Below are 23,525 nucleotides of genomic sequence, written 5' to 3' on the forward strand. Positions count from 1 at the left end.
ACCCAATCAGTTTCCCTGCGAGAATGAGCACCCCGTTTCCAACATCTCCCCATTTTCCAGGAAAACCCAGAAGTCCCGATATAATGTATAAACTAAAGAAAATGTCTCCGCAGCTTGGTTTCAGCCTGGTGTGTGTGTGTGTGTGTGTGTAAATCTAGCTGGCCATGCAGTCGCTATCATTGGGCTGTTTTAAACTCCAACGCACTTTATTTATGGTGCTCAGATCACCCTGCTTTTGGCCTTATTTAATTATTTATACATTTGTGTCTTCTCTTGAGACACAAACGCAGAGACCATGTCCCTTGAAGCAGACGTTGAGCACCTACATGCAGCAGGAACATTGGTGGGCGCTGTAGGGTCAGAGAGATACTGTTAAATTACATGTGAGTAGAAGATAGAATCGAAGCATTCATAAAACATGGGAGCACAGATGAGGGCACGGTTTTTGAGCAGTAGAGGCAGGGTAGGTTTATTCAGCTTTGTATCGCCCACGGTAAATGTGCAGATGCAAAGAGAGTGTGACCTTTGAAGTCACACCTCGTTTTCAGTTCTGATTGCCGCTTAGTTGACAGCAGTCCTGAGCATATCGTTTAGTCCTTGAGCCACAGGACCACATGATGACCACCAGTAATCTGAAGAACTGGAAAAATTATGAGTCCCCCTGCCCAGATTTAATTAAAATTAAAACGATTGTGAAGTTTGAGTGTATTATATATACTTTTTGAAATATTTTATTTTTTCGAGTACTTTTTTCTCTGAGTCTGTGTGTCTGTATGCTGCTCTCTGTGCATGTTTACCCAGCCTTTCGGGTACCTGAGCAGTTTGAGGACAAAGACTGTCTTGCCCATTCTTGCATCCCCAGCTTTTGAAATATCACCTGGCATGGACATGCTGCTCAATATATATTTATTGAATGAATGAACAATGTTGTTGGGACAGAAGACCATAGGTTGGACAAAATATCTTAGAAAAGCCTGACCAGGCGGTGGTGCAGTGGATAGAGCATTGGACTGGGATGCTGAGGACCCAGGATCGAGACCCCAAGGTCGCCAGCTTGAGTGCGGGCTCATCTGGTTTGAGCAAAGAGCTCACCAGGGTTACTAGCTCAAGCAAGGGGTTATTCGGTCTACTGAAGGCCTGCAGTCAAGGCACATATGAGAAAGCAATCAATGAACAACTAAGGTGCTGCAATGCGGAATGAAAAACTAATGATTGATGCTTCTCATCTCTCCATTCCTGTCTGTCTGTCCCTGTCTATCCCTCTCTCTGACTCTCTGTCTCTGTAAAAAAAAAAAAAAAAAGTCTTAGAAAAATTGGGAATTTTAGCTCAACCTTAAAGAACAGGTCAAGGCCTGACCTGTGTTGGCGCAGTGGATAAAGCGTCGACCTGGAATGCTGAGGTCGCCAGTTCAAAACCCTGGGCTTCCTGGTCAAGGCACATATGGGAGTTGATGCTTCCTGCTCCTGCCCCTGTTCTCTCTCTATCTCTCCCTCTCTCTCTCTAATAAAAATTAATAAATAAAATCTAAAAAAGTAAATAAATTAAAAATTAAAAATAAATAAAAGAACAGGTCAAATGTATTTGGGATGTGGAAGAAGCAGTGATCTAAAGCATTGACGGGATGAGACAGAAGTAAAGCATCAGAGATGGGAGCACCATTGACCAGGTAGGTGGATTGGGACTTTTATCTGCAAGAGGTCCGTGGTTGAACTTTCAGAATCCATAATGTTCGTTTTTTTTCTGGATCGAGTATTCATAGATTCCATCAAATTCTCAAAGTAGTTTAGAAACAAATGTTAAGAATTACTGCTCTGGCCTGACCAGGCAGTGGCACAATGGATAGAGCATCAGGCTGGTACACAGAGGACCCAGGTTCAAAACCCCAAGGTAACAGGCTTGAGTGCGGGCTCATCCGGCTTGAGCACAGGGTTGCTGGCTTGAGCATGAGATCATAGACATGTCACTGGCTCAGCTGCAGCCCCCTAACCCCCGTCAAGACACATACTAGAAAGAAATCAATGAACAACTGGGGTGCTGCAACAAAGACTTCATGCTTCTCATCTCTCTCCCTTCCTGTCTGTCCCTATCTGTACCTCTCTGTGTCTCTGTCTCTGTAGCAAAAAAAAAAAAAAAATTACTGCTCTGGCCTGATAGCTGAGTTCCTCAGAGTATTAACCCAATATACCAAAGTTGCAGGTTCAGTTCCCAGTCAAGGCACATACAAGAATCAACCAATGAACGCATAAATAAGTGGAACAACAAATCAATGTTTCACCCTCAAATCAGTAAATAAATTTTTATTTTTATTAAATGGAGAGAGGGATGAGAAGCAGCAACTAGTAGTTCCTTCACTTTAGTTTTTCATTGATTGCTTCTTATACGTGCCTTGCACATCAAAACTATGAGATAGCACTTCACACCCAGTAGGTGGCAATTGTAAAAACAAAATCAGAAAATATATTGGTGAAGATGTGGAAAGCAGAAGCCTTGTGCATTGCTGGGAGGGTGGTGGATGGAAAATGGTGCAAACATTGTGGGAACAGTCTGGTGGTTTCTCAGAAAACAAAACAGAATTGTCACGTGATCCAGGAGTTCCACCTCGGGGATTTATCCAGAAGAACTGAAAGCAGGGACTTGAACAGATATTGATCCCCTATCATTCACAACAGCCAAAAGGGGGAAGGAGCCCAAGTGTCCTTTGACAGATGGACACTGTATAAACAAACTACATATATAGACTATATATATTGTATATATATATACATATAGACTATATATATTGCATATATATAGTCTATATGTATAGTGTGTATATAGAGAGAGTTATTGATATATATATATATATAGTTATCTACAACTGTATACAGTTGTATAAATACAGTGTATCAGTAAAGTCATGGTGTACTTTTGACCGGTCACAGGAAAGCAACGAAAGACGATAGAAATGTGAAATCTGCACCAAATAAAAGGAAAACTCTCCCAGTTTCATACTGATTCAGTGAGGTTCGATGTGGGCTCACGCACAGATTTTTTTAGGGCTCCTTAGTTAGCTATCCCGTATAGCCTCTACAGACTCGTCACTGACTGATGGCCTACCAGAATGGGGTTCTCCACCAAACTGCCGGTTTCCTTCAACTGCTTATTCCACCAAGTAATGTTATTCCTATATGGTGGCACTTCGTTATAAACGTGCTGATATTTGCCCTGGCCAGTTGGCTCAGTGGTAGAGTGTCAACCTGGCGTGGAGGAGTCCCGGGTTCAATTCCCAGCCAGGGCACACAGGAGAGGTGCCCATCTGCTTCTCCACCCCTCCCCCTCTCCTTCCTCTCTGTCTCTCTCTCCTTTCCGCAGCCAAGGCTCCATTGGAGCAAAGTTGGCCCAGGCGTTGAGGATGGCTCCATGGCCTCTGCCTCAGGAGCTAGAATGGCTCTGGTTGCAACAGAGCAACGCCCCAGATGGGCAGAGCATCGTCCCTGGTGGGCATGCTGGGTGGGTCCCGGTCAGGCGCATGCGGGAGTCTATCTGATTGCCTCCCCGTTTCCAACTTTAGAAAAATACAAAAAAATAAAAAAATAAACGCGCCGATATGCACATTGCACTTTGGTCACAGATTCAAATTTAGCGAGCCACAGAACACACTGAACTTACCTCTGTACCGTCCATATCTCGACTGGCATGGCCGTGGGCTGCTCCACTGTATACACGGTGTTACATCATCATCTGCGCATGTGCACATGCTGCCACATCATCCTACTGAAACTGGGAGTGTTTTCCTTTTATTTGGTGCAGATTTCACATTTCTATTGTCTTTTTTTACTTTCCTGTTACTGGTCAAAAGTGCACCATGACTTTACAGACACACTGTATATAGTGTGTGTGTGTGCAAACACACACACATATATAATGGAACATTATTCAGTCTTTTAAAAAAAATAAATTTTGACACATGCTGCAACATGGATAAGCCAAAGACATTATGCTAAGTGAAATAAGCCAGACACAAAAAGACAAATACTGTATGATTCCACTCTTATGCAGCCCCTAGGGTGGTCACATCATACAGCCAAAAAGCAGAGTGGTGAGTGCCAGGGCTGGGGGAGGGGAGAGTTGAGAGTTACCCCTGAATGGGTGGGGAGGTCCGTTTTGGGAAGATGGATAAGTTCTGGTGATGGATGGTGGTGGTGACTTTTGCACCAGAATCGGTTGGCTCAGTGGTAGAGCATCAGCCTGGCATGTAGGAGTCCTGGGTTTGATTCCTGGCCAGGGCACACAGGAGAAGCACCCATCTGCTTCTCCACCCTTTTGCCTTTCCTTTGTCTCTCTGTTCCCCTTCAGCAGCCAAGGTTCAATTGGAGTAAAGTTGGCCCGGGCGCTGAGGCTCCATGGCCTCCACCTCAGGTGCTAGAATGGCTCCGGCTGCAACGGAGCAACGCCCCAGATGGGCAGATCACCGCCCCCTGGTGGGCTTGCCGGGTGGATCCCAGTCAGGCGCATGCAGGAGCCTGTCTCTGCCTCCCCGTTTCTAACTTCAGAAAAATACAAAAAAAAAAAAGTGCGAATACTCACTGAAATGTAGCCATAGACATGGTCAAAATGGTAAACTTGATGTTGTATACACATGCTACCATAATTTTTAAAAAGCTCTTTAAGCCTGAACAGGCAGTGGCACAGTGGATAGAGCGTCAGACTGGGATGCAGAGGACCCAGGTTTGAGACCCCAAGGTCGCCAGCTTGAGCTCAGGCTCATCTGGTTTGAGCAAAGCTCACCAGCTGGGACCCAAGGTCACTGGCTCTAGCAAGGGGTTACTCAGTCTGCTGAAGGCCTGCAGTCAAGGCATATATGAGAAAGCAATCAATGAACAACTAAGGTGTTGCAAAAAAAACCTGATGATTGATGCTTCTCATCTCTCTGCATTCCTGTCTGTCTGTCCCTGTCTATCCCCCTCTCTGACTCTCTCTCTGTCTCTGTAAAAAAAAAAAAACAAAAAAAAACCTCTTTAAGTCAGTGGTCCTCAACCCCCGGGCCGTGTACCGGTACCGGTCTGTGGGCCATTTGGTACTGGTCCGCAGAGAAAGAATAAATAACTTACATTATTTCCATTTTACTTACATTTAAGTCTGAACCATGTTTTATTTTTTAAAAATGACCAGATTCTGGCCCTGGCCGGTTGGCTCAGTGGTGGAGCGTTGGCCTGGCGTGCAGAAGTCCCGGGTTCGATTCCCAGCCAGGGCACACAGGAGAGGCGCCCATCTGCTTCTCCACCCCTCCCCCTCTCCTTCCTCTCTGTCTCTCTCTTCCCCTCCCGCAGCTGAGGCTCCATTGGAGCAAAAGATGGCCCGGGCGCTGGGGATGGCTCCATGGCCTCTGCCCAGGCTCTGGAGTGGTTCTGGTCACAACAGAGCGACGCCCCAGATGGGCAGAGCATCACCCCCTGGTGGGCGTGCTGGGTGGATCCCGGTCGGGGGGATCCTGGTCGGGCGCACGCGAGAGTTGTCTGACTGCCTTCCCGTTTCCAGCTTCAGAAAAATACAAAAAAAAAAAAAAAAAAAAGACCAGATTCCCTGTTACATTCGTCTAAGACTCACTCTTGACACTTGTCTTGGTCACATGATACATTTATCCATCCCACCCTAAAGGCCAGTCCGTGAAAATATTTTCTGACATTAAACTGGTCCGTGGCCCATAAAAGGTTGGGGACCACTGCTTTAAGTGGAACAGTACCTAAGAGGATGGGATCAGCAGAATCTCGTCATCGTTCCTGGTGTAAGAATGAGTTGCTATAGGCCCCTTGGAAAGTTTGTTACCCTGTAAAGATAAGCATTTGTATTCCCCTTGACTTACCATTCTGCTCCTGAGTACGCACCTAAAAGGAACTTTTGAACGCACACCAGGGCACGTGTGCAAGGTTGTTCATGTGAGCACACTCTTTAATACCCAAATCTAGAAACATCCCAGATGCCCGTCTACAGATAGAGCAGTATAAATGAATTAGGATGTTATTTATACAGCACTCCCAGTGAATTTACTACAGTTATATGCAACATGGATTAATCCTAACAATACGTGGTGGAGCAAAAGCGTGTTTACAGCTGCGAGGATGCAAAACAAGGTTCATTCTTGTATTTATATATTTGTATTGCTTTCCATACGAACAACCAGAAACCTACTTTTGCCCCACGCTGTATGATATAGAGTGAAAAGGTCAGTAATTAATAATTATATATAGCATGTGGTTGACTCTTATAAAGTTAACAACCTTATAAAAATCCCCCACTGCCAATGCTGTTTAGGGTGTTAAAAGGACAAGCAAGGCAATGATGTTTTTGCTGGTCTTACTTTGAGTGGGAAGAAGCTGGGTGATGTAATGGAGGATCAGAGGGGAATGTAAATGTGAATTTATGCCCTAGATTTTATGTTGGTGGTGATGTCATGGGTATTTGATGTATTATTGTAAATGAAAAAATGAATGAATGTTGAGGTCCTTGAATGCACTGAAGAAAAGAGGGTGTCATGAGCCAAGAATACTGATGAGTCAAATTCTCTGCATCTGAGCTCTGTAACATTTTTTTCCTTTTGCATTCAACTTTATATGTTTGATATAAGTAAAGAGAATAAAGGGAGAAAAGTAATCTTTTAAACCATGTGCCATCAAGGAAAAATGATGCTCTTAAAGTATTTTGTCCTGCCTGGTGGTAGTGCAGTGGATAGAGCATCAACCTGGGATGCCGAGGTCCCAGGTTCAAAACCCTGACTTCGCCAGCTTGAGCGCGGGCAGCTTCTCTGCCTTAAGCACAGGCTCACCATCTTAAGTGCAGAGTCACTGGCTTGAGCCCAGAGGTCGCTGGTTTGAAGCCCAAGGTCGCTGGCTTGAGCCCAAAGCTACAGGATTGAGCCTAAGGTTGCTGGCTTGAGCAAGGGGTCATTGGCTCCACTGGATTCCTTCCTCCCACCCCGGTCAAGGCACATATGAGAAGCAATCAATAAACAACTAAAGTGACACAACTATGAGTCAATGCTTCTCATCTCTCTCCCTTCCTATTTCTGTCTCAAAAAAAAAATGCCACTCTCTGTCTGGGTAGCTCTGGCCAGGTAGTTCAGTCAGTTACAGCATCATCCCAATACACCAATGTTGCACCAATGTTGCAGGTTTGATTCCTGATCAAGGCACATACAAGAATCAACCAATGAATACATACATAAACGGAACAACAAATCAATGTTTCTCACTCTTTCTCCCCCTTCCTTGTCTCTCAAATCAATATTTTTTTATTTTTAAAAAGTGTCACAGCCCTGACCAGTTTGCTCAGTGAATAGAGCTTCAGCCTGGGATGTGGATGTTCCAGGTTCAATCCCCGATCAGGGCACAGGGGAATAGCAACCATCTCCTTCTCTCCCCATCCTTCTCTCTCCCTCTTCTCCTCTCGCAGCCATTGGCTCGGTTGGTCCTAGCATCAGCCTCAGGCCCTGAGGGTAGCTAGATTGTTTCAAGCATCAGCCCCACATGGGTTGCCTGGTGGGGTGCATGCGGTAGTCTGTCTCTCTAGTTCCCCTCCTCTCCCTTAAAAAAAAAAAAAATGTCACATTTCTCTTGTGACTTCAGATACCTTCTGATTGATTGCCACTGTTGCCCAGGCATTTAAGCATTACAATTTCAGAAGATCAGTGATAGTGGAAAAACATCAGGATATCTTTTCTTTTCTTTTTTTTTTTTTTACAGAGACAGAGAGAGAGTCAGAGAGAGAGAGATAGGGACAGACAGACAGGAACGGAGAGCTGAGAAGCATCATCAGTTTTTTGTTGTGGCACTTTAGTTGTTCATTGATTGCTTTTTCATATGTGCCTTGACCAGGGGGCTACAGCAGACCAAGTAACCCCTTGCTCAAGCCAGTGACCTTGGATTCAAGTTGGTGAGTTTTTTTGTTTTGTTTTGTTTTTGTTGTTTGGGTTTTTTTGTTTGTTTGTTTGTTTGTTGTTGTTTGCTCAAACCAGATGAGCCCGCACTCAAGCTGGTGACCTCAGGGTCTAAACCTGGGTCCTCTGCATCCCAGTCCGATGCTCTATCCACTGCACCACTGCCTGGTCAGGCGCCACCAGAATATCTTATTCTTGGATGTTAAGTGTGCAAAATAAGCAGTGTTCTGTTTTGTTTTGTTTTAATTAGTCTGGCAGCTCTAAATAGGGTGGATGGATTTGGAGAGAAATCCTCATCAGGAGAACCAGCTCTCGAGCTATTACCATGTTGCAGTTTTCAAGTCAGGATGACCTGAACTAAATACGCAGTATCAGCAGAAACTGGGAGGACAGGGCGCGAGCCATGAGAATTGTGAAGAATGAAACAGTAATTCTTAGAACTGAATTAAGATGAGGTGAATAAGAAGAATGCTTTAATCATTCTAAGGTTCTACCAAAAGCATTTCTGAGTCTCATGTGACCTGAAGCTTATGCAATTCTTGAGACTCTCTCTCTCTCTCTCTCTTTTTTTTTTTCTTTTGAGAGAGAGACAGAGAGAGGGACAGATAGGGACAGACAGACAAAAAAAGGAGAGAGATGAGAAGCATGAATTCTTAGTTGCAGCTCCTTAGTTCATTGATTGCTTTCTCATATGTGCCTTGACGGGGGGGGGGGGGAGCTACAGCAGAGTGAGTGAGTGACCCCTTGCTCAAGCCAGCAACCATGGGCTTCAAGTCAGTGACCTTTGGGCTCAAGCCAGCGACCATGGGGTCATGTCTGTGAAGCCAGCGAACCTGCACTCAAGCTGGTAAGCCCACACTCAAGCCAGATGAGCCTACGCTCAAGCCAGTGACCTCAGGATTTCAAACCTGGGTTCTCTGCATCCCAATCTGATGCTGTACCCACTGTGCCACCGTTTAGTTAGGCAGGACTCTCTTTAACAAAAAGAAAATGGCCCAACAGGTAGTGGCACAGTGGATAAAGTGTCAACGTGGGTCCCAGGTTCAAGCCCCACGGTCACCAGCTTGAGCACAGGGTTGCTGGCTTGAGCCAGGGGTCATTGGTTCGGTTGGAGCCCCCTGGTCAAGGCACATATGAGAAGCAATCATTGAACAACTAAAGAGATTACAACTATGAGTTGATGCTTCTCATCTCTCTCCCTTCCTGTCTGTCTGTCTCTATCTCTCACTTAATAGATAGATAGATAGATAGATAGATAGATAAAAGGAAAATGAACTTATGAGTCAAAATTAGGTACATCCTGACCTGTGGTGGCGCGCACTGGGTAAAGCATTGACCTGGAATGCTGAGATTGCTGGTTCGGGACCCCGGGCTTGCCTGGTCAAGGCACATATGGGAGTTGATGCTTCCTGCTCCTCCCTGTTCTCTCTATCTCTCCTCTCTCTCTAATAAAAATGAATAAATATAAATAAATAAATAAAATTAATAAATATAAAAAAGATTAGATACAAAAGTGAGTACCTAATTGAAAGGGACCAGTACAAGTAAGGATCTCAAGTTTAAGTTTCATTAATTTCATGGTTAATCATTCTGGATTTTAATCAGAATGGTAATGACCCTGGCAGAGTGTCCGGAAAGAGACAAAGCCTTTTAAGAGACAAAAATATAAAAACTTCACTTTTAACGTTAAACTTCTGTAATATTAGAATGAGAAGGGGCCTTGGAAAGGATTTAACTACCTGAACAAATTCATGTTATTTTTTTTCTCATGAGTAAGTCTGGGCTGTCTTAACAGAAGCCTAAACTCTGAGGTGACATCTCCCACGTTGTCATGCTTACTTAGTGTTCCTGTTGGCTAATGATCCACTTTCACTCACTAAATAGACTCTTTCCCTTTATCTTAGTGATTCCATTTGTTGCTGCAAAGACATTGATTTTATTCATGGAGAAATACCAATACCTTAAGCAACACCCTCGAATGTCCATATCCTGATTTCCCTGACTCCCAGCCATCTGCGGGAGCTCGATCTCCAACTGACCTCTACATCTATCACAGGGCCTGTGGGCAGATACTCAGAAATATTTGTAAAAGGGATCACGTGCATGTTCCTTATTCAAAAGCACTTCACCAAACTATGGGAAATTTTTAACTCTCCCTGAATGGGGTTCGGATCACCTGGCCGTTCCCAGGCACAGGGAAATAGCTCTCCACAGGGCGCTGACCTCTAAATTACTATAATATAATTTTAAATTATTTTTTATTGATTGATTTTTAGAGCGAGAAGAAGGGAGAGAGAGAGAGAGAAAAAAAAAAACACATTGATTTGTTATTCCACTTATTTATGCATTCATTGGTTGATTCTTGTATGTGCCCCGACTGGGGACCAAACCCACAGCCTTGGTGTATTGGGAGAGTGCTCTAACCAACTGAGGTACCCGGCCAGGGGCTCCTTCCACAGGTTCTGGACGAGGAGAGAGGCTACAGAGACCTTGCTCATAAGGAAGCTGGAGGACTCAATTAATATGAGACAGTCAACTTCAGGACCAGTGTGTTACCAGGGACAAAGAGGACATTTCATAATTATAAAAGGGTCAGTTCAACAAAAAGACATAACAGTCTTGAATACATGTGCACGTAGCCTGACCTGCGGTGGCGCAGTAGATAAGGCAATGACCCGGAACACTGAGGCTGCCGCTTCAAAACCCTGGGCTCTCCTGGTCAAGGAACCTACAGGAGACAGGAGTTGATGCTTGTCACTCCTTCCCCCCACCCCCACTTCCCTCTTTCTCCTCTCTCAGAGCTTCTCCTAATTCAGAGCTTCAAAATACATGCCATAAAAACCTGCAGACCTGAAAGGAAAAACAGATAAATCCACCATTATCGTTTGATACAAGGAGACAGAAAATCAGTAAGGCTCTAAGACCTGGAAAACACAGGTTAGTGAAACACAGATGAGACCTAAATGTAAAAACATGAAACCATAATAGTCCCACAAGAAACAGGAGTTAATTTCTTCAGAAATGGGAATCTTTATGGGTTTAAAAAAATATTTGTGTGGTTAGCTCAGTTGGTTAGAGCATCATCCCAATACCCAAGGTTGTAGGTTTGATCCCCAGTCAGGACACATACAAGAATCAAGCAATGAACGCATAAATAAGTGGAACAACAAATTGATCTCTCTCTTTCCCTTCCTCTCTTTCTAAAATCAATCAAAAAGAATTTGCAGGGCAAAAGCACCATAAGCATAGCAGAAGACAAATGAAAAACAAATTAACTGCAATCTATACCACAGCCAAAAGGCTCGTTTAAATTTAAAAAAAGAAAAAAAAAAGCTGATGAGGCCAAAAACATGACAGGGCAGTGGACAAAATTCACCAGCAGATGTTCACCAAAACAAGTATCTTAAACCAGTGAGAAAATAACTGTACTTACTCATAGTATGAAAAAGTTTAAAACAGCTCTGAGACACCATGCCTCAACCCTCATTTTATCTAGACTATCAAATTGCCAGAAATCCAGCCCTGGCCAGATGACTTCGTTGGTTCAATCCCCAGTCAGGGCACATACAGGAACAGATTGATGTTTCTCTCTATCTCTCTCTTTCTGTCAAATCAATAAAGAAATGTTTTGAACATTGCCAGAAATCCAAAACTTTGAGCACACACTCAGCACAGCTGAGTGATGGGACACTCTCAAATGTTACCGATGGCAATGCAAAAATGCACAGCCCATGCAAGGGAATTCGGCATTCTCTAGTGAAATTACATATGCAAATCACTTTTCAGGAAACCACCTTGAAGAGACAATGTGAAGGAGAGGAAAAAGACAGTTCAGTTCATTCAGAATATCCATTTTCATGGCGTTGGCCCTCTTACATATTCAGCCAGTGTTTCTTCCCCTGCAGAAGCTGACCCAGTCCTTTCTTCTCCCTCAGGGTTTTCTAACAGTGATAGCTAAATCCTGGAATCCATCTGCATCCTTCTTGCTACTGCGGCATCTTTATGGCTGGCTTGGAGGAAGAAGCCTTCAGCCCAGGTTTGCCACCTTGTCCCCCATAGGGGCTTATTTGGGTTTCTTGAAGTAAACTCTCTCCAAGTTGTCAGGAGAGAAAGTGAGTTCAATTCCACTTCATGATGAAATTACAGCCGTGTCTGGTGACCAGGAGGCTTCGGTAGATGAAACCTAATGTTTCAGAAATATTTTTAGTCAGCCTGACCTGTGATGGTGCAGTGGATAAAGCATCAACCTGGAAACGCTAAGGTTGCTGGTTCAAAACCCTGGGCTTGCCTGGTCAAGGCACATATGGGAGTTGATGCTTCCTGCTCCTCCCCCCCTCCCCTCTCTGTAATGAATAAATAAAATCTTTAAAAAAAAAAAAAGAAATATTTTTAGTCAGACTAAAAACACTAACCAGTGCAAGTTTCCCCAGGAAAATGTGCCCGTGTGTGCATGTGCACACATACACACGCGCGCACGCCCACATGAGTATAACTGACTCACACCCAACACAGCCAGAGCCTGGAAACCAGGAGGGTAAGGCAGGGGTGAGGGTAGCTTCCAAGGAGGGCCCAGCACAGCAGAAGTGTTCACTCCTGTGAGGGAACATGGGCCACCTCTGCAAACACAGAGGGTCCAGGGCACGGTGGTCATAGAGGCAGTGTCCTCAGAGGCTTCCACCCAGATGTTCCCACTCACATTTCAGCATCCCAGGTTTTTGTCACAAAGGTCTGAACATCTCCTAACACTCCATCCAGCCTTGGCTGACTACTGTAAAGCCCTGCGGAGCTCTGAGACTATCAATGAGGTCTTTGGCCTGCCGCTCAAATACGTGCGCCCTTCTACTGTGTGCACAGTCAGGCTCTCTGTGGCAGCTGCCACGGAGGTCCTCTCATGCTCACATTTAACTACGGACTGCTTGATTCCAGAGTGACCACCACACTGGGCAGCAACAGAACGGTCTGCTCTCCTTATTGGCATGGTTCCCCCATGTTGCTTCAAGGCCTGAAACATTGTACCTGCCACAGCATTCTCTCCCACTGGGGACATTTTTTTAGTCACCAGTAGTGAGATGTTTCTCAACATAGTTGCTACCCTATGCCACATCCCATAGCATCCTTTCCATCCGCTAGCTAGGCAGTAGGTGAGCCAGTCCCAAAGCCCCATCTGACCGCCCATTTTCATGGAACACTCTTGGGACCATTCCTGGGTCATCTACAAAGCAGATGCCATGGCCACCAGTCCAAGTCCACGCCACCAGACTAAAAGTAACTAAATGTAAGTCTTCCTCTGAGGTTGATGCCATCAGCTGTCCCATCCTCTGCTCCTCCTCTTGTTGAGGACGGTCACAGGGCTGGGGTAAGATACTTGGGCAAACAGGAAGGGAGGTGCTCCTTCTTAAGACCCACCCTACACTTGCACCCCAGGGTCAGAGGTTCCATCTCACCTTCATCCCAGCACTGGTCCCAGCACTGTACACACCAACCGGCATCCCTTGTTGCCCAGGGTGATGAAGGGCTAGTCCTAGGTTATTTCTAGGTTACTGAGGAAGGTGAAGGGCGTCCTTGCAGAGTGTGGGATAGCAAGGGTGGTCGTCTGGTGATTGGGAAAGAAGCAAACATCAGATAAGGATCTGAGATGAGAGCTGGGAACTGGATGAGGCTAAGTGGCTTAGAACGTGGGGTGTGCACACTGCGGGGATTGTGCTGGGAGCTGGCTGGGCAAGGAAGTGGAACTCTTGCCTTTATCTTGGTCCTATTTTCTTAGCATCACATTAGAAAAATCCCAATCTGAGAGGAGAGAGAAATCCAGAAAATTTCTGTGGAAGGAACATCTATCTATCTGTATGGGGACTTCTTTCAAAATCTGGGAAAGCTTCTTGGGGCACATGGAACTTTTTTTTTTTTTATGTGCCTTGACCATGGGCCTTCAGCAGACCGAGTAACCCCTTGCTTAAGCCAGCGACCTTGGGTCCAAGCTGGTGAGCTTTTGCTCAAACCAGATGAGCCCTCGCTCAAGCTGGCGACCTCAGGGTCTTGAACCTGGGTCTTCTGCATCCCAGTCCGATGCTGTATCCACTGTGCCACCGCCTGGTCAGGCGGAAAATTTGAAGTTGGGCCAACACAAATGTAAAGGTCATTAGGTAATAGCTTTCAGGGGGAGGGGGGGAAGGGCATATATATATATATATATATATATATATATATATATATATATATGCAAACATCAGAATATCAAATTCAATAAAACTAGCAACTTGCACTTTAGTCATGTTTTATAGGTTACAAAGTCCTCTGATGTTTTCTTTTTCTTCTTCTTTTTTTTTTTTTTTGTATTTTTCTGAAGTTGGAAACGGGGAGGCAGTCAGACAGACTCCCGCATGAGCCCGACCAGGATTCACCTGGCATGCCCACCAGGGGGCAATGCTCTGCCCATCTGGGGTGTTGCTCTGCTGCGACCAGAGCCATTCTAGCACCTGAGGCAGAGGCCATAGAGCCATCCTCAGTGCCCGGGCCAACTTTGCTCCAATGGAGCCTTGGCTGCGGGAGGGGAAGAGAGAGACAGAGAGGAAGGAGAGGGGGAGGGGTGGAGAAACAGATGGGCACTTCTCCTGTGTGCCCTGGCCGGGAATCGAACCCAGGACTCCTACACGCCAGGCCAATGCTCTACCACTGAGCAAATCGGCCAGGGCCTTCTTTTTTTTTTTTTAAGTGAGAGGAAGGGAGACAGTGAGATTACCACAAGCATACTGACTGGGATCCACCTGGCAACCCCTGTCTGGGGCTGATGCTCCAATCAATCAAGCTATTTATAGTGCCAGAGGCTGACAGCCCATAGAGCTATCCTCAGTTCCCAGGGCCATTGCTTGAAGCAATTGAACCACTGGCTGTGGGAGGAGAAGAGGGAGTGAAGGGGGAGAGGGAGTGAGAGAAAAGCAGATAGTCACTTCTTTTGTGTGCCCCGACTGGGAATCAAATTCAGGACCTCCATACACTGGGCTGATGCTCTAATCCAGTGGTCCCCAACCTTTTTTGGGCCACGAACCAGTTTAATGTCAGAAGATATTTTCACGGACCGGCCTTTAGGTTGGGATGGATAAATGTATCACGTGACTGAGACAAGCGTCAAGAGTGAGTCTTAGACGGATGTAACAGAGGGAATCTGGTCATTTTTCAAAAATAAAACATTGTTCAGACTTAAATATAAATAAAATGGAAATAATGTAATGTAATTATTTATTCTTTCTCTGTGGACCGGTACCGGTCTGCAGCCCGGAGGTTGGGGACCACTGCTCTAAACCACTGAGCCAGCTGGCCAGGGCCCTGACATTGTCCTTTTAATTCTCAGTCGTTCTTTTTTCTGTGCCTCTGCCCATTTCTGTTCCCAAGTCCTAAAAATTTCTTTCCCCTTCCAGCCTGCTGGTTGAGACCTATGTTAAAACAGCTTTATCGAGATATAATTCACATACCATACAATCACCAATTTAAATTGTACAATTCAATAAATAGTTCTTGGCCCTGGCCGGTTGGCTCAGTGGTAGAGCGTCGGCCTGGCATGCAGAAGTCCCGGGTTCGATTCCCGGCAAGGGCACACAGGAGAAGCGCCCATTTGCTTCTCCACCCCTCCCCCTCTCCTTCCTCTCTGTCTCTCTCTTCCCCTCCCGCAGTGAGGCTCCATTGGAGCAAAGATGGCCCAGGTGCTGGGGATGGCTCCTTGGCCTCTGCTCCAGGTGCTAGAGTGGCTCTGGTCGCAACAGAGCAACGCCCTGGAGGGGCAGAGCATCGCCCCCTGGTTGGCAGAGCATCGCCCCCTGGTGGGTGTGCCGGGTGGATCCTGGTCGGGCACATGCGGGAGTCTGTCTGTCTCTCCCCGTTTCCAGCTTCAGAAAAAAAAAAAAAATAATAATAATAAATAAATAAATAGTTCTTATGATAGTCAAAGCGATGCAACCATAACAATCAATTTTAGAACACTTTCTTTACCGTAAAAACAAATCTGGCCTGACCTGTGATGGCACAGTGGATAGAGTGTCGGACTGGAGTGCTGAGGTCTCCAGTTTGAAACCCTGCACTTGCCTGGTCAAGGCACATATGAGAAATGTATGAGAAACAACCTCTATGAGTTGATGTTTCCTACTCCATTCCCTTTCTCTTTCTCTCTCTCTCTCTCTCTCCTCTTTCTAAAAAGAAAGAAAGAAAGAAGAAAGAAAAAAGGAAGGAAGGAAGGAAGGAAGGAAGGAAGGAAGGAAGGAAGGAAGGAAGGAAGGAATCTAGGTCCATTAGTAGCCACACCTCAATTCCACCCCACCTGCCACCCCCAAACTCCCTAGCTATACAACTACTAATCTACTTTCTTCTCTTTAGATATGCCTATTCTAGACATTATTTTTTAATTTTAACTTTATTTTGCACCTGAGGATTAGAAATTCTTAAATTTGGGACTCCAAATCTCTATGTGGTGGAGTTTATGTGTAAATCAGACAGCTGTGGTAGAAATAGAAGGGGAAGGGAAATGCTATTTATTTAAACAGCTACTCTGTGATAACATGTAGTCATTATTTTCAGGACCATCCTACAAGTGAGGTATCCTTTAACAATTGAAGAAACTGAGGTGTATAGGAATTAAGTAACTTGCCAAAGGTTACAAAGTTTATAGCAAAGCAATAATGTAAACCTTGCTTTTCTGAATACAGCTCACGTCTTCTCTCCACTAGGTCCGGAGTTCTCAGACTTCTGCGGGCTCTCGAGTCTGTCACCTAGCGCAGTGGTCCCCAACCCCCGGGCTGCGGACCGGTACCAGTCCACAGAGAAAGAATAAATAACTTACATTATTTCCATTTTATTTATATTTAAGTCTGAACAATGTTTTATTTTTAAAAAATGACCAGATTCCCTCTGTTACATCCGTCTAAGACTCACTCTTGACGCTTGTCTCGGTCACGTGATACATTTATCTGTCCCACCCTGAAGGCCGGTCTGTGAAAATATTTTCTGATATTAAACCTGTCTGTGGCCCAAAAAAGGGTGGGGACCACTGAGTTAGAGGACTTGTCATAGTTTGTTTCCCGCCCCCCTCCAACCTGCCCATAGAGTTTCCACTCACTAGTTCTGCAGTAGGGCCCGAGGATTGGCGTTCCTGATGCTGCTGGTGCCACTGTCTGAGACTGAGTGACCATAGCTGAGAACGTGATTGATCAAGATCACAGAGCTAGCCTGACCAGATGGAGGCGCAGTGGATAGAGTGTTGGACTGGGATGCAGAGGACCCAGATTCGAAACCCTGAGGTCGCCAGCTTGAGCCCAAGGTCGCTGGCTTGAGCAAGGGGTCACTCAGTCTCTTGTAGCTCCCCAGTCAAGGCACATATGAGAAAGTAATCAATGAGAAACTAAAATGCCACAATGAAGAATGATGCTTCTCATCTCTCTCCCTTCCTGTCTGTCTGTACCTCTTTCTGTCTTTGTTACACAAAATAATAATAATAAAAGATCACAGAGCTAGACAAGAAGTGGCATTAATATCCTCTGGCCATCTTTTCAAGGCAGTACTTATGGTCTTTCAGAGTGGGGGCTGATTAAAGTTACTTTAAAAAAATTTATTGAAAAAAAAAATTTATTGATTTTAAAGAGAGTTGAGGAGAGAGAGAGAGAGACAGAAACATCAGTCTGTTCCTGTATGTGCCCTGAACAGGGATCAAACCCACAACCTCTGTGTAGCACAGTGTTTCCCAACGTGGGGCCCACGCCCCACAGGGGGGCAATTCGATAGTTAAGGGGGGCAATTTGAAAATGGACTCGACACGACTTTAACTCTTTCGCCCCGGGGCCATTTAAATGTAATGCTAGATATCGGTGCCAAATTTAACAAAAAATGCAATTCTTAAATAATTGCGGTAAATAATTATTAAGTATAATTTTGTTTGATGAGACCAAAATATCAACTGGGTGATTGGCGTCGTCAAGTAAACTTCGTCCTGGGTTCACCGCGGAGCGTACCGTCTGCCGCGGGGAACCCCGGACGTTTTAAAAACTCGCTAAACAACGCAGTTATTCTCATCTAATTGGCCCATCGCAACTTCTGTAGTGTTTCACATCATTCAGTTGGTGTTAATTTGAAATAAGTGTCAGTCAAAACTGTTGTAAAAGCTCGTTGATTTAATAAATATACATATATATATTGCATAGATATAATTGGTAAGTATTTGATTTTATTTTTATCAATATTAAACTCTTTATTAAGTACTTCTTGTATCGGGGCTAGAAATCAATAATATTTTATAAATATTATTGGGGCTATAATAGTGCATGCACGACAATTTTAATTTTAGAAGCATAACTTTCCAGAAAATTTTGTCAAGTGGAAAAAATATAGATACCTTTTGATTTGCGGTGGTAGTGTAGTAAATGTGTTATGTACATTTAAATAAATATGAATTTTTAGTATACGTTTACTCTATGTCACATTGAATATATTTTAACACATATTTTAATATTAGTTTTTAATTGATCTTATTTTTATTATAGCCCATAGTAAAATGAGTAGTGCAAGCAAGAAAAAAACTCGTCAATATTCGGAGGAATATTTAAAATTTGGGTTCATACCCGCTGTTCATGATGAGCGGATTCCTTTTTGTCTTTTATGCCAGCAATGCTTGACCAACGAATCAATGAAACGAGGTCATCTTGAGGCGCATTTGAAGGCGAAACATAGTGCTCATATTAATTCAGATTTGAGTTACTTTAAAACTTTAAAGAAAAATTTTGAAAAAAGAACAACATTAAAGTCTCTATTTACTGCTCATACTTCAACTAATAATCGTGTTCTTGAGGCTAGTTATCAAATTTCTTTATTCACTGCTAAAACTGGAGAAAATCACACTATAGGAGAGAATTTAATAAAACCGTCAATATCAGCATTTCTTAAAACGGTTCTTGAAAAAGATGACAAAGATGTAAAAGCTATGCCACTCAGTAACAATTCTGTTAGCAGAAGAATAGATGAAATGAGTGAGGATATTGAAAAATAACTTATTGAAAAGCTGAAAACAAGAAAATTCTTCTTGCAAATGGATGAATCAACTTTGAGAGACAGTGAGGCAGTATTGATAACTTATGTAAGATATATTGATAGAGGACATTTTGCTGAAGAAACGTTCTGTAAAAGATTAGAAAGCACCACTACTTCCAAAAATATATATAATAAGCTAAAAAACTACTTAGATGTCAATGATATACCAATGAAAAATATAACATCTTGTGCTGCAGATGGTGTTCCCAATATGATGGGCAAGAAAAATGGCTGCTTAAAATTGATGAAAGATGCGAATCCAGAAATGATTCTTGTGCATTGTGTTATTCATAGGGAAAACTTGGTAGCTAAAAACATCTCGCCTGTTCTGAATGAAGTATTACATACAGTAATAAAGTGTGTTAATGCTATTAAAGCTAGTGCCAAATGTGAGCGTCTTTTCAAGCTATTTTGTGAAGAACAAAATGAAGACCATGTAAGACTTTTACTTCATACTGAAGTAAGATGGCTATCTAAAGGAAACTGTTTGAAAAGATTTATGGAACTGTTTGATACTCTTAGTGATTTTTTAAGCGACAAACCTGAAATGAAGTATCTGTTAACAATAGATGGTAAAGCATTTGTGAGTTATTTAGCTGATATCTTTGAAAAACTAAATATATTAAATAAGCAACTTCAAGCAACAAATAAAACTCTTGTCGATGCAAAAGCAAAGATATTTGGTTTCATTACCAATATTGAGTTATGTCAGAAACATATTAACAACAAAAACTTTAAACAGTTTCATTGGCTCCAAAAATGTGAAGTAACTGATACCGCTTTACTTGTTATTGTCAATCATTTGAATATTCTATCGGCTGATTTAAAAGAAAGATTTTCTGATTTAAAACAAATTGATTTCCCAACATGGATGATGCAGCCAATGTTAGTGGATTTGTCTGATATATCAAATATGCAGAATCAAGAAGAACTCGCAGAATTGCAAAATGATGAGCCAGTTAAAGCTTTATTTATTATCAAAGGAGCAATGGCATGGCTTTGTGAGGAAACAGAAATCAAATACCCAAATTCAACCAAATGTGCAAGAAAACTATTGCTACCGTTTCCATCTTCATTTTTAGCTGAATGTGGATTTAGTGCTGTAAGTGATTTACTGGTAAAAAAAAGAAATCGGCTGGATATAACACAACGTGGAGACTTGAGACTAAAGCTAACCAAATTGGAACCTAATATAAAATCTCTGTGCAGCAAGCATCAAGCGCAAGGATCACACTAAATTAAAATAATAAATTAATATAGAAAAATCTGTATTAAAATTATTTGGAATTTAAATTTCTGTTTTTCATTATATGTTTTGAAATTTTACTTACTGTGTTTTGTTAACAATTTCATAGTGATTTCTTCCTAGAACCTATCATTTATGTTTATTAAGTGAACAAATCAATTTTTTTTTAATTTTTCTTTTTAAATTTCTATCTATTCATTTTAGAGAGGAGAGGAAGAGACAGAGAGGAGAGGAGAGACAGAAGGGGTGGAGGAGCTGGAAGCTTCAATTCCCATATGTGCCTTGACCAGGCAAGCCCAGGGTTTCGAACCAGCGACCTCAGCATTTCCAGGTCGACGCTTTATCCACTGCGCCACCACAGGTCAGGCAACAAATCAATTTTTTAATGTTAAAAATTATGTATGTTACATAGGGGGGGACAAAAATTTTAGAAAGGTTAAGGTGGGGCATGGCACAAAAAAGGTTGGGAAACACTGGAAAGGCATAAAGTAGTTACTTTGTAAAGAACCTGACAGTCTAACCACTATGCTGTACACCTGAATAATACAAAATGGTGCTGAATGTCAACTGTAATTGGAAAGGAATTTGTTTTTTTAAGACAAAAAGTGAATGGAAAGAAAACAGAGAGAACTAAACTGCTTCAGAAACATCCTGAAGTGTACTAACAGTTTCTGTTGGGAAACGTGATGAGTCATTAAAGAATTAGCTGTGGTGTGTGGAGCACCTAAGAGGAAGAACTTCCATGTTGGAGGCAAAAAATGTAATATTGCTGGTCTAGTCTGGAGCTACAGCTGCTTAGGGAGCGAAGGCAGACAGTCGGGAGGACTGTCTGAACAGCATCTCTCCTTTGGCGACCTCCCTAGTTGCACACTCATGCTGACTTCATCTATCAATGTGAAGGAGGCCAAAGCTCACTCTGGCTGAAACCTGCATATATTAAAAAGAAGGAACACAGACATCAAGAAAATGCATTTGGGGCCCTGGCCGGTTGGCTCAGTGGTAGAGCGTCGGCCTGGCGTGCAGAAATCCCGGGTTCGATTCCTGGCCAGGGCACACAGGAGAAGCGCCCGTTTGCTTCTCCACCCCTCCCTCTCTCCTTCCTCTCTGTTTCTCTCTTCCCCTCCCACAGCCAAGGCTCCATTGGAGCAAAGATGGCCCGGGCGCTGGGGATGGCTCCTTGGCCTCTGCCCCAGGCGCTAGAGTGGCTCTGGTCGCAAAAGAGCGACACCCTGGAGGAGCAGAGCATCGCCCCCTGGTGGGCAGAGCATCGCCCCCTGGTGGGCGTGCCGGGTGGATCCCGGTCGGGCGCATGCAGGAGTCTGTCTGACTGTCTTTCCTCGTTTCCAGCTTTAGAAAAATACAAAAAAAAGAAAAGAAAAAAGAAAATGCATTTGGGCCCTGGCCGGTTGGCTCAGTGGTAGAGCATTGGCCTGGCATGCGGGAGTCCCGGGTTCGATTCCCAGCCAGGGCACGCAGGAGAAGTGCCCATCTGCTTCTCCACCCCTCCCCCACTCCTTCCTCTCTGTCTCTCTCTTCCCCTTCCCCAGCCAAGGCTCCAATGGAGCAAGGTTGGCCTGGGAGCTGAGAATGGCTCTGTGGCCTCTGCCTCAGGCGCTAGAATGGCTCTGGTTGAGGCAGAGCAACGCCCTATATGGGCGGAGCATTGCTCCCTGGTGGGCGCCGGTGGATCCCGGTCAGGCGCATGCGGGAGTCCCACATTTCCAGCTTCAGAAAAATACAAAAAGGAAAAAAAAAAAGAAAATGCGTTTGTTTGAACCTGTTCTCACTCTGGGTTTTATTGAAAGCCTTTTCTTTCTTTTCCCCCCCTTAGTTGGAGGTGAAGGACAGAAAGAAAAAAAATCACTTCATTCAGAATCTGCAGTGTAATTACTATGGTAGGCTCAGATGTGACTTGAACATCCTGAGTGGTGGGATTTAGTGACCAGGCTCCCCAGAGAGGATGACACAGCTCTGGGAATAGCAGATGCCTGCCTTGCTGCATAGAGAGCAAGGATGCCCAAGTCCTTAGCGAGGTCACCAGTGCTGGGAATACCCTCGGTCATTTAAATAGACGTGGGTAACTCCTGTAGGTATGCCAGCCCTAGGGACAGGAAAGAGCTAAAAATGCCAAGTGAACACAGGGAGTGCAGGGGACAGCTGAAAACCCTCTGCCCATTAGGCCTTCCCTGTATACAGCTTTCGTTCTTCTTTTATATATATTAACCCACACACAGAGGTCCCGTAGTGTCTTTATTATACAAACTGTGCAGAGACACAACGCGTTAGCTCAGCTGATGAGTTGGTTCAACCAGTTAGTAGACACACACTAGGACTAGATGTAGACAGTTACTTAGAAATGCCAGGACCAAAAGTATGCAGAAATAATAGTAGTAACCACATGGGGCACCACCTTGCCTTCCAAAGTGGTGGAAGGGAAATTTACTTGTGGGGACTTTCTCATCCCTTCCACATGTGTTCCTTTGTTCTTTCCTTCTTTCTTGTAGCGTGTGTCTGTTGCTTCCTATTCGGCAGTCATTCAATGTCCCTTAAGCGTGTACAGATGATACAGGGTGTCTCTTTATTCATTCAACAAATATGTATTAAGGCTCTACCTTATGGAAGACACTGTAAGAGGTGCTGGGGATACAGTCACTAAAAACAAACAAAAAATAAGAAATGTATCAACCTGTTCAGAGTAAGCCACTCAAAAGGAACCAAGGGTCTAAATAGGTATTGTAGACCTGTGGTGGCGCAGTGGATAAAGCGTCGACCTGGAAATGCTGAGATCGCCGGTTCGAAACCCTGGGCTTGCCTGGTCAAGGCACATATGGGAGTTGATGCTTCCAGCTCCTCCCCCCTTCTCTCTGTCTCTCTCTCCTCTCTAAAAATGAATAAATAAAAAAAATTAAAAAAAATTAAAAAGGAAAAAAATAGTTAAAAAAAAAAAGGTATTGTAACAAAAATAGTGGGAGGGGTGGAGACTAGCGAGAAAAAGCACCCACGTTTGGCACAATGTGAATGGTGGAATGTAGGTATAATCTTCCAACTCTGAGAATGGTGGTGATGAAGTATTATGGAAAAAGTGATAGGAATGATCAGGACCGTGGCAATTTGGAAAAGTTCATGGAAGATGTGGCATTCTTTTATCTCGCTGTTCTGCCTCTCAGCTACTTAATATCCACTTAGCTATGGGATCTCTCTAGGTACAAATTCCCCAGGCCTGATCTTGGGCTATCAAGATCTCTGCAAAAGTCCTTGAGGACTCTCAGAACTGTAGTGGACAGAGTGGGAAGAGGAAGACGACT

Source organism: Saccopteryx leptura, chromosome 2, assembly GCF_036850995.1.
Source record: "Saccopteryx leptura isolate mSacLep1 chromosome 2, mSacLep1_pri_phased_curated, whole genome shotgun sequence".
Lineage (NCBI taxonomy): Eukaryota > Metazoa > Chordata > Mammalia > Chiroptera > Emballonuridae > Saccopteryx > Saccopteryx leptura.